Source organism: Diachasma alloeum, unplaced genomic scaffold (genome assembly GCF_001412515.2).
Source record: "Diachasma alloeum isolate Michigan unplaced genomic scaffold, Dall2.0 Dall_scaffold_00378, whole genome shotgun sequence".
Classification (NCBI taxonomy): domain Eukaryota; kingdom Metazoa; phylum Arthropoda; class Insecta; order Hymenoptera; family Braconidae; genus Diachasma; species Diachasma alloeum.
In genome coordinates this window covers 326255-332615 of record NW_021680517.1, presented here as the reverse complement: position 1 = coordinate 332615, position 6361 = coordinate 326255, and positions in this window count along the sequence as shown.

The following is a 6361-nucleotide window of genomic DNA, read 5'->3' as shown; positions in this document are numbered from 1 at the left end:
CGCATATTTTTCTATGCATTTCTTCAAAATTTGATGTCGACTGATAATTAGAGCGAATAAAAAATAACATTTTACTAAGTTCCTCTATCTGCTGATTTTCAGTCTCTGATGCCTGATCTATTTATACTCGGGATCTCGATGACTAGAAAATATTCACCTCACGTTTCTAAATTCCGCCCAAAAAAGACCTCTCTATCTCCACCAAAAGATATTAGAAAACCGTTGTTTCGAATGTCAACTAGAAAGATGGCAATCGTTTTTATTTGTCGGAGCCAACCGACAGGAGAATAATTATTCTGTCGAGGTGACAGAGAGACGTTAGCCTTCAGAGAGATTGTAGATTGGAGAACGGTTTTTGGCTACCGTGTAGGTAGCTAAAAACTAAAAAGAGGAAGTTAAACTATCTTCTCTCCTCGATTCTCTTTCGAAGTTTTTCCACTCATTTCTGACCCGTCTTTGAAAATGTGTGCATGCCTTTGTTGTGTACCGCTGAAAGAAGCGTACGACCAGTGGAAGCACTTTAGATATCGTCTCATTCCCTTTTTCCTATTCGAGATAACACTCAGAATAAACTGCTCGTTCTGTCACCTCCCCCTTCATTCCCAAATGCTCTCATACTCTGCTTGATTTTTCCACCATAATCATAATTGAAAGTTAATAACTTGAAAAGAATTATAAAATTACTCGAATCGAAATTCTGTGAGTTACGTGTAATTAATCACTATTTGCTGCTGAAAAAAAAAATGTAATGCACTAATGACCCACGAGTAATTCGAGAAGTCAGACGGTTCAGATTGAATTAAGAACATAATCTCAGTAATTTTTCATTATTCAACCTGCAATTTGAAAAAAATGTAAATAAAAACTATCGATGCGCCTGATTTCACAACTTTTCTTAGAGGAAAGATAGACTCCGAATTTGTTTTGTTGCAATCGATGCATCCATGCGTAGGTTGAGTCTGATCGAATGCTTAGCTGAGTAGAATCAACCTTGAGTTATTTAGATAAACCTTTTGCAATCTGTTACTTTTTTCCAATAACGGAAAGAACAGCGAATTGATCGGAAAGTGACTGGTGTGACTCGCAACAAGTCACAGCCTCTTCAACCCTTCTACTACGAACACATCCTATAATCGAAAGCAAGTGACCAGGCAGTTCATATATTATTCAATTTTTGGAAGTGAATCATCGAACCAGGATGCATCGCAAAATTGAAGATGATTTACAAGTGCTTTGGTAAATAATGAGATTCGCAAGTAGTGATTTGCACAGATTTAGAAGTATTATCGGGGGAAAAGAAGAATATGTGGAGGTAAAACTATGCGTATTATGTGGAAAAAGAACCCCCTGCATCTCTGTCCCTAGGAAATTCCACGTGAAATTTTATCTTCACAGGTATTTGGGCATGCGGCAGAATACATATCTATTTGAAAATATTTCGTATCGGAATTCGCATACCCATCATTCGTAATTCATATTTCCTCAACATCAAAATTTTACGAACTCATGCGTCAAACGCCTTCTACGTGGAATTTTTCCACATTTAATCAAAGTTTTATTATTTTATTATTTCCATTATTTTTTGTTTATTTTCACCTCAGTGGGTTATTTAAGTAATTGGGTGTCCCCCTTGACACAATCTGTGCGGCGACTTTATTGTTTTATTGTCCTATTACAGATTAGTTTTACGACCCCCACTGTCCAATCCCCTGCGAGTCAATCGGGCCTCTGATGAATCTCAGCCGGAGCCTAAACTTTTTTTTTCAGTCATCAAAAAATGAAAAAAATGTAACGAAGATAATAGCTTCACTAATTTCATTCTATTGACCTTGAATCAAAACCCATCGCATTAAGAGCCGAGGAACATAAATTCATCATCTCGGTGATTATCAGTATTTCATAGAAACCGTCTGAGTAAAGATGATCTTGAGTTTATGACAAGAATTTCAATTATAATAATATGAGCTATCTTAGTGCTCTGGATCAGTTTCTCTAAATTTTTATGAATCGAAGCATTTTGGAACTAGGAGTTTGACGCTTTGGAATGATGTCATCATTGAAACATCACATTGCTATAATTGATTATGAAGAACAAGAAATATTTTCTATAACATAACCATAATATCTGGTTGACTGATTTTTGTTTCTCTGACCGGCATGTGTTGACAGTCATTCGTGAGGGAATGATTCCCCGAAAAAGTTGATAGAAAATGTTAAAGGTACACCCAATAAAAAGTACTGATTCATGTCGACGTTGGCTTGATTCTAACCCATTTTTGGCCTGATTCAAGCGAAATTCGGTAAACGGGTCCCGGATCTGATCTCGCTTCGCTCGGTTAGATCGCGATTTACGGGCCTTCTGACGGAAAATTGCATTCATCACACGGTCCAAAAGTATTTTCTGACGAATGTGATTATACAAAGCCGTCAGAAAATACTTTGTGGACCTTGTGATGAAAATAACTATTATGTCCAAAGTCCGCATATGAATATAGATATGGCGGGGTGAGAAAACAAAATAGAACACCGAGTCGATTTTTCGTTTCATTCTAATAAGTGATTTAACGTGAAGAAGAACATTTCNTAAACAGTGCATAAACTACCTTTATGTCCAAGGTCCGCATATGAATATAGATATGGCGGGGTGAGAAAACAAAATAGAACACCGAGTCGATTTTTCGTTTCATTCTAATAAGTGATTTAACGTGAAGAAGAACATTTCTCGTGGTAACATAACAACATCACAACCCAGATTCAAATGCACTGGTGGCAACACTTCAATGTTGGACATGAGGCTCAGTTAGACCGGCGCTGCCAACGTTACAATTTGATTCTCCGACTTTATAATGTGAATCGCGAGAATGTGAATATCAATCCGTTGTTATGCGCGTATCTTTTTTACTGTTAATCCAAAAAATACCATAGTTACACCGTTGAAAAGCTCGTAGGCGATTTATATAATGTAACTAACGGAAATTTTCCGATTTATCATCCCGTTTTCATTATACCGAATGTAAATCATTTAGAGGTAGTGGAGGGGGAAGTTCTGTCGTGTATAGATACGCGGTGCGCTCGGCCTGATGTTTTGCTCAGTTGGTCAAATCTCTTCTTGGCCGATACGCTACCGCGTATCTCGATTGATTTTCACTGAGGTCATGTGAGGTTATTGGCGAAGAATAGGAGATAGAATAAGGCATATAAGAAAAGGAAAAACGAGTGGATAATTGCACTTTAGTAACTCTTTAAACTCTCTTTAAATAAATTAGTAGTATGCTTCCGAATAGAAATTTACCACACCATAGTATATCGTTTTATATTATTATACTAAATTGAATTATATTTCTTGCTTAATCCGTCGTGTTAGATTTCCAGCTTATTTACACGTATTACAGAAAACGAGATTAAAAAGCTTTTTTTTATGCGTAATTGAATTAATCTGAAATGATATAGTTCAAGAGACGTGGGAAGACAGATTTTTAGAAAGAAAGAGAATTGCAAAAAGTATTGGATGAAACAAACCAATAGGTTAAGCTCTCATTATCATCTTTAAAGTTCGATGAAGTAGCACCGGAATGAACATTTAAAACGTAACAGAAACAATCTGAAACTTCAGTTTGAAGGATTACAAAGTTTCAATTCGAAAACAAAAAGAAACTAAAATGTAATAATAGTACTTATGAGACAGTAACAAAAATATTATTTCCATTTTTTATTTAAATTTGATGAAAGTTATAAGGCAGGATTTTATCAAGTACTATTCCAATTTTAATTAATATTAATCTGCTACCCTATAATTTTGACATCCAAAAATTGTTGAGTGATAAATTCAAGAGATGATCGACATGTGAATTCGATCATCTCTTGAATTTATGGAGAGATTAGTGTTGACTAATCGCTCCAACAGAATTTTCGAGGCATTTCTAGGGATTTCTCATAAAATTTCTGGAGATTTCTGTTAAAATTTGATATAACGGGACTATTTCACGTTGCTACTCAATAAAACATTCCAGTGTCGGCACTTGAATTTTCCCTGGCTGTTTTTCTCGTTCAGCTATAGAATTTTTCTACAGTTTCTCTCGGTGCATGAAACTTATGTAGTACTTGGGCTCATGTTAGAAATGGACTACCGCATTGCTACACTCTAAAAAAAGATTACTTCTGATAAGTAGGAAAACTACTTGTATTCAGTACCGAGGGGTTTCTGGAGAAAAGGTAATTTTTTTACTTGGTTCAAGTCGAAAATCGACTGAATACAAGTTTTATGCTCCAAGTACAATTGGTACTGATGACAAGTACCAACTGTACTCATCATCAGCACTAAAAATACGTGTACTGAGTACCGAGCTGTACTTCTCAAAAGTAGAAAAAATACTCGAGACAAGTAGTAATAGCACTCAAATCCAGTACTAATGGATTTTCGCGGAATATTACAGTAAAATTTATCATACACTAGAGATCGCTGAAAAACGAAGAATTAATGCAAATAAAATTATTGTTTATTGTTCATTTGCCCCTCAAACGCTTGAAAATTGAAATGTAGTCCAATGTAATAAATTCTCGAGCTACAGAGATTTTTTTTTCAAAATTTTTCAAAAGATGTGTAGAATAACAATTACCAATTAATTTTTCCAAATTTAATTTCCAAATAGTCCTTTTTTTAATAACAAAAAATGTAATATTCATGCGAAATAGCCAGTAAAATGATCCTCAAAATAATTGTTATATTTTATATTGAAAAAAAAATTGAAGTATTAATCTTTTGAGCTATCTTGTATAAAAATTGCAATTTCGTTATGCGACAAAGAATAAAATTGCCTATTTAGAAGTCGAATTCAAAAAAATTATCTCGTAATTGTTATTCTACACATCTGTTTAAAAATTTTGAAGAAAAAATACGTCCGTAGGTCAAAAATTGAGTGCACTGTGCTATTTTTCTTCATTTTCAAGATCTTGGGGGCAAATCAACAAGAAATAATCGTTTTTTTCCCCACTTATTCTTCGTCTTTCAACATATATAAATAATCGATCATCAATGTGTAATAAATCATACTGCAATATCTCGCGATTTTGAAACTCATCGTAACCTCGCCTTGATGAAATTTGTTAATTGTCATCTGAGAATGATAATGATAATGAGAATGATAATTAATGATATGAAATTCCTCAACAAAATAACCAACCAAAAGTACTGGAATCAAGTCATAAAAGTACTCGCGAGAAGTAGAAAAATTACTTGCTCCAAGCATCAAAGGTACTTGTGAGAAGTAAGAAAAATACTGACAGGAAGTAATAAAAGTACTTCCTCCTAGTACTTTTCCTACTTGCTTAGCAAATATTGTACTTCACCCTAGGACATGAAAAGTACTTGGGACAAGTAGTTTCCCAACTTTTCACAAGAAAACTTCTCCCAAGTAGAATTCAGTACTAGTGAGTAGTAACTTTTTTTTAGAGTGTATGCACATGAATAACGCTAAGAAAAGCTAAGTAACCGTGAGGAAGAATATTACACGGATTGATGACCACCGGCTTATCATAATTTACTAATGAGGGCTAAAATCTTTAGTATCGGCTGGAAATCGCATTGAAAAAGTGATTTCCTCATGGTCTTGGTTAAAGCCTGCACAGAAAACCAAAAATATTTGTTCTAAGATTCAGTTTCACTGCTGTCGTAACCCACGAGAGTTGTGAATGTTCTCCTTCCAGTCGGATCTCACATTCATCGCAGAGATCATATCACCCCCCAGTATTTCGTAGTACCTCCACGTTCCCAATGTTTTTTTCCTTCTAATTTTTCTCTTCTGTTTCACAAAAAGGAGAGAAAACAATTTTGCTTCAAGAGTGAGAGTTTCTGTCGGCCGAGCATTTATACATTTTTATGAAGTTCTCGGAGTTTTTTCTAGTGCGCGCCCTCGTCAAGAAGTCACGAAGTACACCGGAAACCGCAGGGCAGGTTTATCTTGTATGCATCCGACACCAAACAGCGGTTGCGTCTCGGGCACGTGTACACGTTTTCGTCTTTTGTCTCTGACAGAACTATGCTTTCTTTCCCCTTTCCTCATCCCTCGGTCTGTGGGTGCTGATTTATAGGTTCCATGAAAGTATGGAAATTCTCGAGAAATCAAATATTCATATCCAACGCATTGTCACTTGAAAACATAAAACTTCGGAGAATTGAAACTTTATTCTTCGGGATTCCTCTGATGATTTTTATCGGGTGGTTAGATCACATGCGGCTGAAAGTGTTGGCATTTGTGGGTGTCGAAAAGATTGACATCAGTGTTGCCTGCGGCAGCTTCAAAACCCTAGAATTAAGGTTTATGTCCTTGGGACTGGAGAGAATCGTATCAGTGGATGATCTTCC